Genomic DNA, 19,034 nt, shown 5'->3' with positions numbered 1-19,034 from the left:
ATTATTATTTTTTTTAATAAAAAAGAAGGGATTATTTATTTATTTATTTATTTGTTTATTTATTTGTTTGTTTATTTATTTATTTATACTTGTATGCCGCCCAGTCCCAAGGGGATTGCCGCTCAGACACTATATTTTTCCGCCCACCCTGAAAAATAATTAGAGGGAACATTGGACCTGACTGGTCGCTGGGATTTGTGCAGCAGAAGGCGGTCCCGGAGATATTCTGGTCCGGATTTATGTTTGCTATAACTTGGAAATGAATAGAGATCTTTGTCTCTCTATATGTTGAAATACAATCACCAGAAAAATTCACAATTATTTGGTTTTTTAGAACTTCTAGAAATTGTTATTTGATAATGTCTGAAGGGCCATATGTTAACTCTTTGTGCTAAGTACAGGTAGTCCTGAACTTACAACAGTTCATTTAGTTACTTAGTCACTGTTCAGAATTACAGTGGCACTGAAAAAAGTGACTTAACAACCATTTTTCACATTACAACCACTGAAGCGTCCGTATGGTAACATGATCAAAATTCAGATGCTTTCTAACTGATTCATGACAGTTGCAGCGTCCTGGGGTCATGTTGACATGTTTTGTGACCTTCTGACAAGCAAAATCAACAGCTGCAATTATTCACTTAACAATCATAGCCAAAAAAAGGTTGTAAAATGGGGCAAAATTCACTTAATTGTCTTGCTCAGCAATAACCATTTTGGGTTCAATTGCAGCTATAAATCAACAACTACCTGCAGAAGCTTTTGACAAGGTATCTAAAAAGGATGTAAATATCTATATTGCCAGTCACACTCCTCCACCATAGCTTGCTCAGTCACCTTTTCTGTAGCTCTCAGGGGGAAAGCAAATTGAATACAGATTCTCTGAAGGTAGAAATGGGTTTTTTTAGCAGAGACCTTCTAACATCTGATAATCTCACTTTATTTCAGTAAAATTATTCTTTTTATTCTCATATGTATTATTGAACATTTTTTTAATCCAACAAGGAAAAAGAATAACAAGTTAAGCAAAAAAAAGAAAAAAAGAGAGTAGAAAACAGGGCATTTGAAATATCTTTGAAATTGAAGTTTTAGTGTTTCATTAATTGACTGTAAATAATTGCATGCATTTTAAATCTTAAACAAAAAATAACAATTGAAAACAATAGTCAGCATAGTATGAGTTACAGTACGGACAGAACCTGGCAAAACTAACTGGCTGTAGTATGTCAAAGGAGCACGGCAAGACTACACATTTCTGTTTTATTTATTTAACCTATTTGCTGATTATATCAATATCAATAATTTATGATTTGCTGAGGACACTACCCTGATAGCCAAAATGCAACTAGTCTTCGAGCTTGTTAGCCTTGCAAGGTAGTCCAAACAAGTGCAACCAGGATTGCTAGCTCTATTCTTAGAGAGATTATAAGATTATATTAACAGTATCTTGCAAGTCTCAAAATACACTTCCCTCCCTTTATTTTACTCACCCCAAAACTAGGAAAAATTATTTTGCGATGCTTTTACTATCTCCCCTCCTTCAGACTCAAATTTCATTTATAAGACTGTTGTATAGGCTGTGGCTTTTCCTCTTGTCTCCCAGTAACATTTCTGCGAATGGTTAATTTAAAATACAGGTAGTCCTCAATTTATAATCATTTGTTAAGTCACCATTCAAAATTAAAACAATACTTGCATCTTGCATTTAGGATTATTGCAGCATCCTTACAGTCTCGTGATCAAGTCTGGGCACTGAGCACTTGCAACATTCAGGGGTCATGTGATCACTACCCAACCAACTTCTTCCCAATTCTGTCAATTGGGAAAACAGGATTTTCTTAACAATCACAACATTCTCTTAACTGCAGTGGTTTGCTTAACAACAGTCATAAAAATGGGCACAACTCACTTAACAACCACTTTCTTTAGCAAGACAAATTATTTTTTTAGTGTAGTGTTGAATCTCATTACCGGTAATGAAAAGTATTGCTTTGTTTAGTCTGTAAAAGTTCTATGTCAGCCTTTGAGTGTTACATTTATTGACCCCAAAAACCTGTCACAAATCATATTGATGCATATGTTCCATTAGCAATATTAAAGAATCCTTTGGTAACTATAAATGTGACATTCTTTTTTTATAAGTTCAATTTATGGTCTTGAGTTTCTAAGTAAACTATTAACATTTTATATTCCCAAGGGGCCATAATCTGATAAAAATTGTAAAATAAGTTGGAGAAAAAGTCACATAATCACTAGATATGTGAAAGGGCTCATTACAACCAGCACCAACTAAGAGCCCTGGTAGTGCAGTGGTTAGAATGCAGTATTGCAGGTTAGCTGTGTCCACAGCTAGGAGTTTGATTCTGACCAGCTCAAATTTGACTCAGCCTTCCATTCTTCTGAGGTTGCTGACATTTGTAAACTGTTGAAATCGAGTGCTGCAAAGCCTGTAGATGTACTGTAAGTTCTATTGCTATAAACGATAATAATTCTTTGAAAAATTGCTTGCATTCCTATCAAGCCATGACATTTGGTTTAGGTAGGTAGGTAGGTAGGTAGGAAGGTGGATGGATGGATGGATGGATGGATGGAGAGATGGATAGATGGATGGGTAGATATCTGTCCATCCATCCACTCATCCATTTATCCATCCATCCACCCACCCACAGGCCAATGTAGGTGAGAAATGCATTTCCAAAGATTTTGCCTGGTCATTAAGGAGTTAGCTACTGATGAATGCTTTAGCACTACATCTGCTTTTATTACAGAAGTTTTTCCTAAAGCAGTTTGGAATATTCTCCTCTTGAGTCAGAAGCTGTGGTTTTTTCTTTGTTTCTAATTCTTGACTTGTTGGGATCCGGTTCATTATATCATAATGAATTAAACAATGGAAGTAGCAGGAAGAGAAATGATTCAGCAATGTACACCTGAATACAAGGAAATTCTAACCTATGATATAGACTTGCTTGTTAGTATGGGATTGTTGTCTTTTTAGCTGAACATAAGCATTCAGAAGCAAGGATCACTGGGATTAAGAGGTCTGATTCTCACATAGGTTTGCAAATATTTGTAATTTATCACAGAGCATTAGGTACTATAAGACTCCTTAATGAAAATGTGTTTATTCCTTCATTAGATTGTCACATGATTTCTTAGTTTAAATTGACATTCGGTTAGCCTAAGTTTATATTTTCCAAAATTTGTTCTAGAAAATTATAGTAACAACAACAATTGTTTTTCATTTTAATCTATGAAACTTCCAAGTTTCTTACTTGCCGTTCCATTGAGTGAGCAATATTGACTAATATTCCTGTCTGCTTTATAGAAGAATAATGCCGGTTTTGATATTAGGAATATTTCAAGTATCTAAAGCCTCTGATAAGCAGGAACTTTTAAGTCCAGCCTAGAGATAGGGCACTGTCCAGTGAATTTTCTACCTAGACTTCTAGAAGTGAGATGGTTTGTTCACTCACATCCTAAGTATCCCATGTTAATTGCCCCAGCCTGACCATGAAGCAAGATAAACCCCACCACATAGTTGGTCAGTTGGAATCATACTAAAGGGAATACACATCTCTCACACCCGTTAGCTGAAGAAAAAGCTAGACATATTCATGGATGTTTAAAGAATACCTGGTCGATGCTGTCAACCATAAACTACAGCCATTTCCAGATAGTTTGTTGCTGTAGTTTGAGCAAAACCAAAATTGAGTATTTTCTGATCAAAGAGCATCTAACCTGCACCCACTATTTGAATGCTCTTTGTCTACCTAGGACCCAGTTGCTGCTTTGATATGAAGCTGAATTTTGAGGTATGCCAGAAGAATGGGAGTCAACCTGAACAACAGCCCCGAGTCTTCGGAGAGGGGCGGCATACAAATCTAATAAATTATTATTATTATTATTTATTATTATTATTATTATTATTATTATTATTATTATTATTATTATTATTACAAAGTTGCATCTCAGGAAGACCAACTCCTATGCAGTCTACTTTTTCACCAACTATTGATTGGACTTGTACTCTCTGTTCCCTGGGGCTGGGTTTAGCTGGTGTTTAAATTCTAGGCTGGGAACACACTGCAGTCCAGGCAGATGTTGCCTAACATAATAGAAACATTATTTTATTTTTTATTTCACAATTCTTAATTGCTCATCTTTCAGAGTGAGACTCCAAACAATGTACAATGTAATCAATAACATTAAGCATTAAAACAGAATAAAATTAAATTAAAACTTTTTTAAAAATACATAAAACTATGCTTTAGAATTTCTTCCAATGTAGAATGTTCAGTGGTAGAGATACTGCTCAATCATAGCATTAAACATTAAGCAGTAAACAATGGCTCCTTTTATTTCAATGGACTGTTTATGGCATGTTATTCTAGTTTCTATCCTTACAAGGAAACAGGTCAATGACTGCCTGATCATCTAGACATCACCTTATTAAAAAAGTACCCAGAATCTGAAAAAACTCTAGGTTCCTCTGGTAATGCTTGATTTTTGCTTGTCCTTCTGTTTCACATCCTGATATACTTGGCTCCTTTTGTGCATAACAGACATCCACACTATGAAAGCAGCAACAAGCTCCATCATTGAAATCCAAATATTGAATCTGACCCAGTCTCTATTTCTTTGGCAGAGCTGATAAAATTTTGCATGGTTGAGATTTCAGCTCCACAGAAATTGGTTCATGTCGGCTTCTCAATTTCAGACTAATCTAATAGCACAGACATTAGAAAGCAAATTACATTTGAACTAGTTACTAGTAGGTACAGTGTTCTGAACAGTTTGTAATTAGGACCAGAATGTCTCTAGAATTGTAGCTAAATTTTGTACTTTCACTATGACAATTAGAAGTTTGGGTATCTGATTGCTTTTCCAGGTGTATCTACATTTAATAAACTATACTGAAAATTTAACTTTTGGTCAATATTCTTTTACTGTGGTCCACATTTAGCATTTTAGCTATGGGACATCCTTTGGTATGTCCTGCTTTATTTAAGTAGTGGAATGTGAGCTTATGATGGTGTAAGGAATTCACTGTGGAATGTGATGTCATCCTGGGCTTACTAAAAACACATTTTCATCTGGTGACTTTACCGTGGGAATTAGCCCTTAGTCATTTGAGAGCAGAATATTGGAAAAGCTCCGTGTTCTTTCATGGAAGCACTTTAAGACAAACTGACCCTGGAAAAAGAAATGAAGAAATCAAACCAAGTAATCATAAACTGATGGGAAGAGCTGTTAAACAGTGTGTGGGGGTGTGCGGGTGTGAGGTTGAATGGATTCTTGCCCTGAGCAGGGGGTTAGTTGGCTGAATTATAAGGCAACTTTTAACTTCCACATCCCATGATTTTGTTATTATTTTTACAGTCATAGAAACATAGAAACATAGAAGTCTGACGGCACAAAAAAACCTCATGATCCATCTAGTCTGCCCTTATACTATTTTCTCTATTTTATCTTAGGATGGATATATGTTTATCCCAGGCATGTTTAAATTCAGTTACTGTGGATTTATCTACCACGTCTGCTGGAAGTTTGTTCCAAGGATCTACTACTCTTTCAGTAAAATAATATTTTCTCATGTTGCTTTTGATCTTACCCCCAACTAACTTCAGATTGTGTCCCCTTGTTCTTGTGTTCACTTTCCTATTAAAAACACTTCCCTCCTGGACCTTATTTAACCCTTTAATATATTTAAATGTTTTGATCATGTCCCCCCTTTTCCTTCTGTCCTCCAGACTATACAGATTGAGTTCATTAAGTCTTTCCTGATACGTTTTATGCTTAAGACCTTCCACCATTCTTGTAGCCCGTCTTTGGACCCGTTCAATTTTGTCAATATCTTTTTGTAGATGAGGTCTCCAGAACTGAACACAGTATTCCAAATGTGGTCTCACCAGCATTCTATATAGCGGGATCATAATCTCCCTCTTCCTGCTTGTTATACCTCTAGCTATGCAGCCAAGCATCCTACTTGCTTTCCCTACCGCCTGACTGCACTGTTCACCCATTTTGAAATCACTACCCCTAAATCCTTTTCTTCTGAAGTATTTGCTAACACAGAACTGCCAATACAATACTCAGATTGAGGATTCCTTTTCCCCAAGTGCATTATTTTACATTTGGAAACATTAAACTGCAGTTTCCATTGCTTTGACCATTTATCTAGTAAAGCTAAATCATTTACCATATTACAGACGCCTCAGGGAATATCAACCCTATTGCACACTTTAGAGTCATCGGCAAATAGGCAAACCTTCCCTACCAAACCTTCCCCTAATTCATTGCAAGACATGCTCTCCAGGCAGATATACATGTTTGGTTAAAATGTGGTTTGGTGCTTATTAATGGATAGTTTGTATAGCACTCTTATCAATTTTTAAACAATAGTTAAGTACTATTGTAATTTCCTGGATACATATAAAACTTTGAATCATATGCTAATTTTAGTCGCTGGTTCTATGCACAAACTAACACATTACTTTGTAGCTTAGCATGCTGTGCAACATAGCCAAGGTGGTTATTAATGATCCAATGCTTTAGAGAAACCCAGGCAATTGAGTTAATAAAATGTAATAATGTAGAGAGACAGGAGAGGAAGGGGCACCGATCTCTGGGGTGGCAGAGGGTCGGAATATCCCTGTGTTGCTGGGGAGAGGCAGATATGGCGGGGGCCACAGAGCTAGCCGTTCCAGGGGAACGAGGGACCATTGCTTAATAACGGTCCCTTGTTCTGGCTCTGTGAGCCCAATCTCGGGTACTGGTGATGAGTGTAACTCTGGCCCTGGACTCAGGTTGCTGCTGCTTAACACCAGGTCGGTGGTAAATAAAGCTCTCCTCATCCGGGATTTGATCCTGGATGAGGAGGCCGACCTGGCGTGTATTACTGAAACCTGGCTGGGCCCGGAGGGAGGTGTTCCTCTCTCTGAAATTTGCCCAGCCAGGTTTCAGATATGGCATCAACCTCGACCCCAGGGAAGGGGGGGAGGAGTGGCTATTATAGCCAGGGAGAGCCTTTGCCTGCATAGACTCATTGCTCCGGAAATTGCGGGTTGCGAGTCTCTCTTGTTGAAGTTGGACTTAGGGGTCCAGGTGGGCTTATTTCTCACGTACCTGCCTCCCAGCTGCGTGTCAGAAGCCCTGCCTGTGCTACTCGAGGAGGTAGCCGGGTTGGCAGTGGAGTTCCCCGGACTCATTGTCTTGGGGGACTTCAACCTGCCGTCACTCGGCGAAACCTCTGGGTTGGCACAGGAGTTCATGGCCACCATGACAGCCATGGACCTGACTCAAGTAGTACAGGGTCCGACTCACGAGGGAGGGCACGCACCTGACATGGTATTCCTTTCCGAGCAATTGAGAAATGGTCTGAGACTAAGGGGCTTAGAAGCATTGCCTTTGTCATGGCCAGACCATTCTCTACTACGGCTTGACTTTCTGGCTCCAATCCTTCCCCGCAGGGAGGCGGAACCAATGAAGATGTTCCGCCCCAGACGCCTGATGGACCCAGAGGGCTTTCAGACGGCGCTTGGGGTTATTCCAGAGGCACTCATCCACAGTTCGGCGGAGTCTCTTGCGGAGGCCTGGAATATGGCTGCTGCGGAGGCTCTCGACCGGATTGCGCCTTTGCGACCTCTCCGTGGCGCTAGACCCGGTAGAGCCCCATGGTTCAACGAGGAGCTCCGGGAGTTGAAACGCCAAAAGAGACGTCTAGAGAAGTGATGGAGGAAGAGTAGGTCTGAATCTGATCGAACACTTGTAAGAGCTTTTATTAAGACTTACAAAGTGGCGCTCAAGGCGGCAAGATGCGCGTACCATGCCGCCTTGATTGCATCAGCGGAATCCCGCCCGGCAGCTCTGTTTAGGGTGACCCACTCCCTTCTTAACCAGGGGGGAGTTGGGGAGCCCTTGCAGAGTAGCGCCGAGGAGTTTAACACATTTTTCGCTGATAAAGTCGCTCAGATCCAGGCCGACCTCAACTCCAATTGTAAAACAGAGTCAACTGACAATGAGTCAGTCGAGGTGACTGGGGCACGTACTTGTCCACCTGTCTGGGAAGAGTTTGATCTGGTGGACACCTGATGAAGTGGACAAGGCCATTGGAGCTGTGAGTTCCGCCACCTGTCTACTGGATCCGTGTCCCTCCTGGTTGGTCTCGGCCAGCAGGGAGGTGACACGGAGCTGGGCCCAGGAGATTACCAACGCTTCCTTGGGGAGGGGAGTTTTTCCAACACTCTATAAAGAAGCGCTTGTGCGCCCCCTCCTCAAGAAGCCTTCCCTGGACCCAGCCGTACTTAACAACTATCGTCCAGTCTCCAACCTTCCCTTTATGGGGTAGGTTGTCGAGAAGGTGGTGGCACTCCAGCTCCAGTGGTCCTTGGAAGAAGCCGATTATCTAGGTCCCCAGCAGTTGGGTTTCAGGCCCGGTTACAGCATGGAAACCGCTTTGGTCGCGTTGATGGATGATCTCTGGTGGGCCCGGGACAGGGGTTTATCCTCTGTCCTGGTGCTCCTCAATCTCTCAGCGGCTTTCGATACCATCGACCATGGTATCCTTCTGCACCGGTTGGAGGGATTGGGGGTGGGAGGCACTGTGCTTCAGTGGTTCTCCTCATACCTCTCTGGCCGGTCGCAGTCGGTGTTAGTGGGGGGTCAGAGGTCGGCTCCGAGGTCTCTCCCTTGTGGAGTGCCTCAGGGGTCGGTCCTCTCCCCCTTGCTATTTAACATCTACATGAAACCGCTGGGTGAGATCATCCAAGGACATGGGGTGAGGTATCATCAATATGCCGATGATACCCAGCTTTACATCTCCACCCCATGCCCAGTCAACGAAGCGGTGGAAGTGATGTGCCGGTGCCTGGAGGCTGTTGGGGCCTGGATGGGTGTCAACAGACTCAAGCTCAACCTGGATAAGACGGAGTGGCTGTGGGTTTTGCCTCCCAAGGACAATTCCATCTGTCCATCCATTACCCTGGGGGGGGAATTACTGACCCCCTCAGAGAGGGTCCGCAACTTGGGCGTCCTCCTAGATCCACAGCTCACATTAGAAAACCATCTCTCAGCTGTGGCGAGGGGGGCGTTTGCCCAGGTTCGCCTGGTGCACCAGTTGCGGCCCTATCTGGACCGGGACTCATTGCTCACAGTCACTCATACCCTCATCACCTCGAGGTTCGACTACTGTAATGCTCTCTATATGGGGCTACCTTTGAAAAGTGTTCGGAAACTTCAGATCGTGCAGAATGCAGCTGCGAGAGCAATCATGGGCTTACCCAGGTATGCCCATGTTTCACCCTCACTCCACAGTCTGCATTGGCTGCCAATCAGTTTCCGGTCACAATTCAAAGTGTTGGTTATGACCTTTAAAGCCCTTCATGGCATCGGATCAGAATATCTCCGAGACCGCCTTCTGCCGCACGAATCCCAGCGACCGATTAGGTCCCACAGAGTGGGCCTCCTCCGGGTCCCGTCAACTAAACAATGTCGGTTGGCAGGCCCCAGGGGGAGAGCCTTCTCTGTGGCGGCACCGACTCTCTGGAACCAACTCCCCCCGGAGATCAGAACTGCCCCTATTCTTCCTGCCTTCCGTAAACTCCTCAAAACCCACCTTTGCCGTCAGGCATGGGGAAACTAAACATCTCCCCCTGGGCACGTTTAATTTATACATGGTATGCTTGTGTGTGTGTCTGTTAGTATATGGGTTTTTTTAAATCTTTAAATATTTTAATTAATTGGATTATTTATGATTTGTTTTTCACTTGTTGTGAGCCGCCTCGAGTCTTCGGAGAGGGGCGGCATACAAATCCAAATAATAAATAAATAAATAAATAAATAAATAATCATAAATTAATATACTGCATAAGCAATTTAACTTGTAATAAATTCCCCATTCAAAAGAATAAAGATTAGATTTATCAATGAAACAATTATTTTGTTCTACCATCTTCATGAAACTCTCTTCCCAGCTATAGTAAATTGTTTCCTATTGGTCACTAGTTTTTTAGGGGAAAAGTATTGAAACTAAATACATTTTATACTTGAGGTACAAACAATAGTCACTTATTTCAGAACATAGCTGACTAAGCTACTCCAAATTTATGGCATCTGGTTTATCTAATGCCACTCCTTTTCACTCATTTTTAGGCAACCAATAAACTGTTATCACATTTATTTCATTGGATAACTCTTTTGTCAATGTTTAGTAAATCAGCAGCTGATCTGATTGGCTTTATATGCTCTATGAGCAGATAGGCCCATGATAAGGAGAGGCAGCCAATAAGAAAACTAGAGCAGAAGAAATTATCTTCATAAAATTTCTTTGTAAGCTCAGAGATTCAAATTTCTCTACTTGAAGAGGCTAAAGTCTTTTTAAGCCTTCAGTGAGCAGAGCATCTGGCAGTCTACTTTGTAGTTATTGACAAAGGTTATTGAGAGGATTCCTCCCAAAGGACAGGATGCTATGAGGGAGGAAATAGGGTGGAGAAAATAAAGTACACAAATGACTGGAAGACTAATTTTTGCTATCAAGAATCGCTTGTGATTACTGTATCACCGTTTTTGCACAGGAATTGTCTACAGAGTCTACGAGTCTACGGAGAGGGGCGGCATACAAATCTAATAAACAAACAAACAAACAAATAAATAAATCAATAAATAAATTGAGGTAAAAAGAAGGTGGGTGGGTGTAGAAGCAAGAAATGAAGGAAAGATCAGGGAGCAGCTATTTTTTTCTTTTAAAAAAAATGCATTATTTTTGTGTGCATTTTTCCTTCCCATTTTTATTGCCCCAAACTGTTGCGACACCCTCTAGGTAAATCTTGTTGAGTCTTGGTGCCTAAAAGGAAACAAGTGACCTTAAACAGAGCTTCTGGAGTACAGCCCACTAATCAATAAGGGTGGAATAGTAAATACACTATGCCATATTTATAGGTTCAAACACAAGCTTGAGCCTGTGTTCAAACAAATTCATTTCTGATTTTTTCCAGTGATGGTCTAGAGCTGTGATGGTGAACCTAAAGTGCCATATCTGCCAGCATGTGAGCTATTGCCCTAGTTCAGCTCCAGTGCGCCTGTGTGTGCCAGCCAGCTGATTTTTGGCTCATGCGGGGGCTCTTTTTGGCCTCCAGAGGGCCTCCAGGGGGCAGGGGAGGGCATTTTTGCCCTTCCCAGGCTCCAAGAAAGCCTCTGGAGTCTGGGGAGGATGACAAATGGGCCTACTTGGCCCACCAGAAATCAGAAAATGGGCCATGCATGAATGCAATTAATTCACAAGAGATAAATAAAGATGGAGTTTTCTTGACCAAGGAGTCTGTTTCTTGTTTCTGCTAAGGCTGGGTCAGAGCCCATCCCAATGGCCAGATGTGCCACATGCTGGCCATGCGATGCCCAGTTTAGTGTACGAAAAAGTCCTGATATATGACACTGGCATGATGATGTGAGTTTGACATCCCTGATCTAGGCACTTGGTGGAAATGCCTTTAAGATTGCTAGAAAAATCTCCAAGCATTCCCCGGAATTCATCCAGATCCACAAGGCATCTGGTGGGGCAATTTAACAAATCCTCCACCTGCAGGGATTCCAAGATATAGTTAGCCTGTGATGAGCCAGAGTCATGCAATCATAGCATTGGATGCCCTGTAACATCCTCCATTTTTATTTATTTATTTTATTTATTTATTTATTGGATTTGTATGCCGCCCCTCTCCAGAGACTCGGGGCGGCTAACAGCGACAATAAAACAGTGTACAATAGTAATTTGGTATTGATGATTAAAAATCAATTAATATAAAAACCAAACATACATACATACATACATACCATGCATAGAATTGTAAAGGCCTAGGGGGAAAGAGGATCTCAATTCCCCCATGCCTGGTGGCAGAGGTGGGTTTTAAGTTGTTTACGAAAGGCAAGGAGGGTGGGGGCCGTTCTAATCTCTGGGGGGAGTTGGTTCCAGAGGGCTGGGGCCGCCACAGAGAAGGCTCTTCCCCTGGGTCCCGCCAGGCGACATTGCTTAGTTGATGGGACCCGGAGAAGATCCACTCTGTGGGACCTAACTGGTCGCTGGGATTCATGCAGCAGAAGGCGGTCCCTGAGGTAATCTGGTCCAGTGCCATGAAGGGCTTTATAGGTCATAACCAACACTTTGAATTGTGACCGGAAACTGATCGGCAACCAATGCAGACTGCGGAGTGTTGGTGTAACATGGGCATATTTGGGAAAGCCCATGATTGCTCTCGCAGCTGCATTCTGCACGATCTGAAGTTTCCGAACATTTTTCAAAGGTAGCCCCATGTAGAGAGCGTTACAGTAGTCAAGCCTCGAGGTGATGAGGGCATGAGTGACTGTGAGCAGTGACTCCCGGTCCAAGTAGGGTCGCAACTGGTGCACAAGGTGAACCTGGGCAAATGTCCCCCTCGCCACAGCTGAAAGATGTTTCTCTAATGTCAGCTGTGGATCGAGGAGGACGCCCAAGTTGCGAACCTTCTCTGAGGGGGCCAGTGATTCTCCCCCCAGGGTAATGGATGGACAGATGGAGTTGTCCTTGGGAGGTAAGATCCACAGCCACTCCGTCTTGTCTGGGTTGAGTTTGAGCTTGTTGACACTCATCCAGGCCCTAACATCCTCCAGGCACCGGCCCATCACTTCCACTGCTTCATTGGCTGGACATGGGGTGGAGATGTATAACTGGGTATCATCGGCGTATTGATGATACCTCACCCCATGCCCTTGGATGATCTCACCTAGCGGTTTCATGTAGATATTAAATAGCAGGGGGGAGAGGACCGACCCCTGAGGCACCCCACAAGGGAGAGACCTAGAGGTCGACCTCTGATCCCCTACTAACACCGACTGCGACCGACCAGAGAGGTATGAGGAGAACCACTGAAGAACAGTGCCTCCCACTCCCAACCCCTCTAGTCGGTGCAGAAGGATACCATGGTCGATAGTATCGAAAGCCGCTGAGAGGTCAAGAAGCACCAGGAAAGAGGACAAGCCCCTGTCCTGGGCCCGCCAGAGATCATCCATCAACGCGACCAAAGCAGTTTCCGTGCTGTAGCCGGGCCTGAATCCAGACTGCTGAGGACCTAGATAATCGGCTTCTTCCAAGGACCGTTGGAGCTGAAGTGCCACCACCTTCTCAACAACCTTCCCCATAAAGGGAAGATTGGAGACTGGAGGGTAGTTATTGAGTATGGCTGGGTCCAGGGAAGGCTTCTTGAGGAGGGGGCGCACAAGTGCCTCCTTATAAGGAGCCGGAAAGGACCCACTCCCCAAGGAGGCGTTGACAATCTCCCGGACCCAGCTCCGCGTCACCTCTCGACTGGCTGAAACCAACCAAGAGGGACACGGATCCAGTAGACAGGTGGCGGAACACACAGCTCCAATGGCCTTGTCCACTTCGTTAGGTGTCACCAAGTCAAACCTCTCCCAGACAGATGGACAAAGACGTTTAGCCCCAGTCACCTCGACTGACTCGTTGTCAGTTGACTCTGTTTTACAATTGGAGTCGAGGTCAGCTCGAATCCGAGCAATTTTATCAGCGAAAAACGTGTTAAAATCCTCGGCACTACTCTGCAAGGGCTCCCCAACTCCCCCCTGGTTAAGAAGGGAGCGGGTTACCCTGAACAGAGCGGCCGGGTGGGATTCCGCTGATGCAATCAAGGTGGCATGATACGCGCATCTTGCTGCCTTGAGCGCCACTTTGTAAGTCATAATATGAGCTCTTACAAGTGTTTGATCGGATTCGGACTTAGTCTTCCTCCATCGCTTCTCTAGACGTCTCTTCTGGCGTTTCAACTCCCGGAGCTCCTCGTTGAACCATGGAGCTCTACGGGGTCTAGTGCCGCGGAGAGGTCGCAGCGGTGCAATTCGGTCAATTAGCTCACCTACCCTGTTTCCCCGATAGTAAGACACCCCCAATTGTAAGACGTATCGGGGGTTTCAGGGGGATCGGCTAATATAAGCCGTACCCCGAAAGTAAGACATATGTCTTACTTTCGGGGAAACACGGGGATATTGCCGGGGGGGGAGCCCGATGACGTCGCTTCCGAGCTCCCTGCGCGCCCCTCGCCTTCGCCTCACCGCGGCGCCACCGCCTCTTCCCCGGCTTGGCAAAGCGAAGGATGCCGCTGGTCCGAAGCGAGCCGAGCAGGCGGCGGCTTGCAGCGAAGGCGCTCGTCCCAGCAACCGAGTCCTGCCGAGGCTCGGCTGCAAGCGGCCAGCGAGGCCGACCAGCTCCGAGGCGAGCGGCCGGAGCTGCGCCCTCCTTCACCCACCTCCTTTCCGGCAGGCAGGTGGGGCTGCCCAACTGCGCAGAGCGGCTCCTCCCCTCCAGACACACACTTCCCCGACACGCGTCTATGGCTCCACGCGTGCACGCCGCTTGGAGCCCTGAGGTTGAACTTGGAAAAGGGCTCACGAGGCTCCTGTCCCGCGGCTGCCCTTCTGGACTCTGGGGAGATGCCTTCGGGAACGCGACCCTTTCAATTTTTTTCCAATGTAAAACATACCCCGAAAGTAAGACGTAGTGGGGCTTTTGGGGGTAAAAAGAAAGTAAGACACTGTCTTACTTTCGGGGAAACATGGTATCAGTTACTCTGAAGTGAAGACTGGATGTAGAATACTACCATGAAGTAGGCTGGACTTGAGATAACTTGTGTTGAACTCAGAGAGGGCTAATCTAGACCAGATCCTTCTCTAGAGCATGGAAGTCCTCCAGCACTATTTTATTTTATTTTATTTTGTTTGTTTTGTCACGTACGTATTGGTGGTATACAAAGATATAATATTTATATTCATGATACTAGTAAAAGAGAAACATTAGGACAGGGGACGGAAGGCACTTCGGTGCACTTATGCACCTAGGAGATTTCAATGCTAGTCCAGCTGTGTGCTCCATGTAATGAAGAAAGTACTGTGTTGTGTATCAAAGTGAGCAGAATCCTTCAACTGTTCCCAAAATAACATAAGGACAATCAAAGCAACTCTACACATAAACAGTGTTCCTACTTGCCACCAAATCGACATCATCTCTATCCTGGTCCTGGCATCAAAGTTTGTGCAGTCTTCAACAACTGGGAAGTCATATCTCAGGCATTGCTATACTCACCTAACCAGGATTTGTTAATACATGATTATGTTTGTATTAATACCAATATTCAGTATACTGTTATTAACATAAACTACCGTCCATCTATTTTTCTTTCAATATTTTACAACATCCCTTATTCCAAAAAACGTTTGGAAGCGTTAAGTTTCTTATATAAAATCCAATTTTAATATTCTTCCAGTCTAATAGATATCAGTATACCCAACATCATTTCTTAATTAATGTAAATTTTATCGATATGTCTACATCTTACCTTGTTTTATAAAATCTTCATATATGCAAGTTACTCTGAAAAAAATTCCAGGAATGTTGTAATATCCTTCCGCTTCTCCCTTAGTTAATTTTTTAACAAAAAAATTGGCTTCAAATATGTTTTTGTCTGAAATATATAGCCATAGTTTCCTTCCTCTACAACAGAGATAGGCCAGCCAATCTTAGATGATCTAAAAGGAACAACAAAAATAGCATTGAGTCTTCGGAGAGGGACAGCATACAAATCTAATAAATAAATAAATCTCCCCAAAAGCCTAAGTCTAGAACTGATGGAATACCACTAGAACACTACTAGAATATCTCAAGATTAGACTGGGAACTTAAAAATAATCCTTAGAAGGACATAATAGCAAACTTCTATATTATATGGATGAACCTATCAGATCACCAGAAATTAATCTTGACTTGAGACAGATTGTATCTTTATGGTGGTACAGATTTCATTCAACTGCAGTTACAATTAACCTTTGTCAGCATAACAAATGGAGATGAATAATACTAAAGCGAAACAGGGAGAGTTGGTATATACCAGGCTTGTGCACAATTAAACCACATGACATGATGGTGAATAAGTGTGTATCTACGAGTTGGCTGGACTATAAGAAGCATTGCAAATTTTCCCAGTTGGGTTTCAGGTCCTCTGGTATGAGAGAATGCTGGAATGAAAGGGTTTGTGGGATTTTTATGACAACTGCACCATAACTAGGAGCACTGCTCAAGAGATGACCAGTTGTGAGAGCCTGAACTAGGAGGGTGGCCTGTTAAGGTTCCTGCTGGGGCATCAACCACATAGATGGATAGTACTGATCCTTTATAAACACCAAAGTCTCATCTCAGGACTGATGTTGAAGTTTTTGTTTGGGTAATTTCAACCTTCAAATCCTGGGTGAGGATTATGGTGGATGAGATTGCCATGCCATTGCCTCAATCCCAAAGAGCTCCTTGGTTTATACCAAGAAGTCTAAAAAGATACCTAAGAGGAGGAAACCAGAAGTGGACACAACGAATACTAGTAAGAAATCATATTGAAGCTTACATACAGCAGTGAAACATCCTTTCCCATAGCAAACTCAGAATAATTCTCTTCAGCTAGTCCACTGCAACTGTAATACTGCTGCTGTTGTTATGTGGTGTGTTCTGGCATAAAGACTGTAATGAAAGATTGTTGGTGGTGGGCTGTTATATAAATAAGTACATACTGCACGCACAGATTAGGCAGGAGGCTGTTTGATGTTCCCTGGACCCTTCTGCAGTTGTTTTAGCAGATAAAATAGTTCATATTTCTTCTATGCCGAATGGCGTTTGGGCAGAGCCCAACATTGTAGTTTTGATCTTGTGAAACCTGAGAAAGTGGTACCCTGTAATTCAAATACTCCCACCCATGTGCTTGATCTATTTTCTGGGAATTTTTCTAGGTTTTTTTTTTTTCCTGGCTCCAGAAGGTAGTCATTTCCTCTCTGTGGAAGGATGTAATACCTCCTCTGTTAAAGGCATGGACTCTCTTCTGAAGTTGCCTTTCCTGCACTTGACTGTTTTTGATGACTCAAAAGACTTGTTGCAATTCAACTACAGAGGATCCCAGTCAGTGCGGTGATTCATTTTTTTTACTACCAGTTCTGTGGGCGTGGCTTAGTGGGCATGGCAGGGGAAGGATACTGTAAAATCTCCATTTCCTCCTGATCAGCTGGGACTCGGGAGGCAGACAGTTGATAGGAGCAGGGCCAGTCAGAGATGACATTTACTGGTTCTCTGAACTACTCAAAATTTTCGCTACTGGTTCTCCAGAACTGGTCAGAACCTGCTGAATCCCACCTTTCATCTCAGTTAAATAAATTATCTAGATTATTTTCAATCTGCGCACAGACATGGTAATGAGTTGGCCTTAGGAATGTCATTGGCTGTTGTGTATAATTACCTTGTTAGCATCATGATGGGAGGTGTACACTTTTTTGTTTATAGGAGATCTTTTGTTGGTATTCAATACTATGAACCATGGTGTCGTTCCAGTATCCTGTAGAGGCTGGGAGTTGGGAGGACTATTTTATAGTTGTTCCATTTCAGTTGCAATTCCAATGAAGGGACAAGGGGCATCAATACTAGAGTCCCTGTGATTTCCTGAGTGGCATTCTTCAAGGCTTAAAGCTCCCCCCCCCTTTATTTAACATTCATAAGAAGTCATTTGGGGGTTCAAGGTGAAATATCTAAGTTGTACATTGTCACTCCAAGCCAACCAGAGATATTGTCAAATTTCAAAGCTGTGAGAATCTGGAGGGGTTGAAACAAACTCAGAATAATTCTCTTAAGCTAGTCCACTGCAACTGTAATACTGCTGCTTATTCTCTTTACAGCCCTCAATGGCACAGAAACTAGGTATAACAGGTAATAATATCTTGCCAGAACTGAATTTGCCTATTCAGATTAGGTGTAAAAAGAAAGGTTGTGGTAGGTCTCCCCTCCTCAAGATACAATGGGAAATGGAGCACAAATTCTCAGAAGTCACACGCTCCTCTTAAGACACTCTCCACACAGACAAACTAAACAGAGTTGGGTGTCAGCAGGCATTTAGTCCTTAAAAGTTGTTTTAGTCATGGGGCATCTTGGAGATTTCTCTTTAGGTTTTTTTTTAATAATGTGTTTCCAGTATGTGTAGGAATGCCATTTCTCAGAATGCTTGTGGATTGATATAAATATTGTTCAATAAATAAATAAGCACTCTAGGTCCATACTGAGCACGATTCTTCTCTCAATCTGTCATGTTACTTGTGAAATGTAGTTTGGAAACATTCAATAAATCTTATCTCTAATTTCTGTACCTGTATACCTCCCTGGAATTTCATCTTTATTTCTGTGTTTTATTTTAAAAAAACGTTTAATGAGAGAGCCACTTGTACACTTTGTGATTTGTATTGTATGTTGCTGTGTATAGTATCCCAGAGATTTTTGAGACTTGCTCTTAGTCCTACCAGTAAGTCTTTTGACAAAGCCCTGACAAAGTGAGCTAGGATTATAATTTTTTTTTTTGCTTTTAAACACATGAAATAAGTACTTTTTCCAAGAGCAAATGTATTTAGTTTGGCATTCTTGTCCTCAACTTTGACACAGACAGACTACAGGAAGCGATGGGTCATAGATTCGCACACTGGATCAGATCTCCATCCTGGCTTACATATCCATTTCCTGCATATGGGAAGAGATGCCCGAGGAGACATAAATAAATGATCTCATGGGAGATTTAAAGTTTTAACAATGTAGCAAAGCTAAATTTGGCAATAAGCATGCTCATTGTTTTGTGTCTAATCTCAAGCTTTATCAACCAGATATTTTCAAAATGGGACTTAAGAGAGGAGATGTAATTTCCTCCTTTTGCATTTTATGTACAATATTTTATCCTTAGTTTTTAAATTTGTAGATAATTTTACTCCCTAGTTTGGAAATATTTTATCTTTTAAAACAAGACATCTCTTTTTTTCAAAAACAAATTTTATATTGTCAGAAATACTGTATACATAAAGAAACCAGTGTTTCTAAGACTTGCATTTAATTAAATTTGTGAAAACACAAATTTTTAAAAGATCTTTAACTCTTAGATCTGTGGAGTTCTTTGCCTCCCTATTTAATGTAGTTCCCAAGAAGAATTCAGAGT

At 42.6% G+C, this 19,034-nt stretch overlaps 2 protein-coding genes across 2 annotated transcripts in view; one reads left to right on the top strand and one right to left on the bottom strand.

Moving 5' to 3' along the window:
* Positions 1-15,397, bottom strand: part of COL4A2 (collagen type IV alpha 2 chain) — a 206,614-nt gene extending 191,217 nt beyond the window's left edge. Inside the window, exon 1 of the mRNA XM_070732373.1 lies at positions 15,372-15,397. The gene's annotated coding sequence lies outside the window, so the exon portion shown is untranslated. The remainder of the gene's footprint in view (positions 1-15,371) is intronic.
* Positions 1-19,034, top strand: part of COL4A1 (collagen type IV alpha 1 chain) — a 174,252-nt gene that overhangs the window by 5,721 nt on the left and 149,497 nt on the right. The window lies entirely within an intron of this gene.

The sequence above is a fragment of the Erythrolamprus reginae genome, chromosome 1, assembly GCF_031021105.1.
Source record: "Erythrolamprus reginae isolate rEryReg1 chromosome 1, rEryReg1.hap1, whole genome shotgun sequence".
Taxonomy (NCBI): domain Eukaryota; kingdom Metazoa; phylum Chordata; class Lepidosauria; order Squamata; family Dipsadidae; genus Erythrolamprus; species Erythrolamprus reginae.
This window is presented reverse-complemented; position numbering and strand designations above follow the sequence as displayed.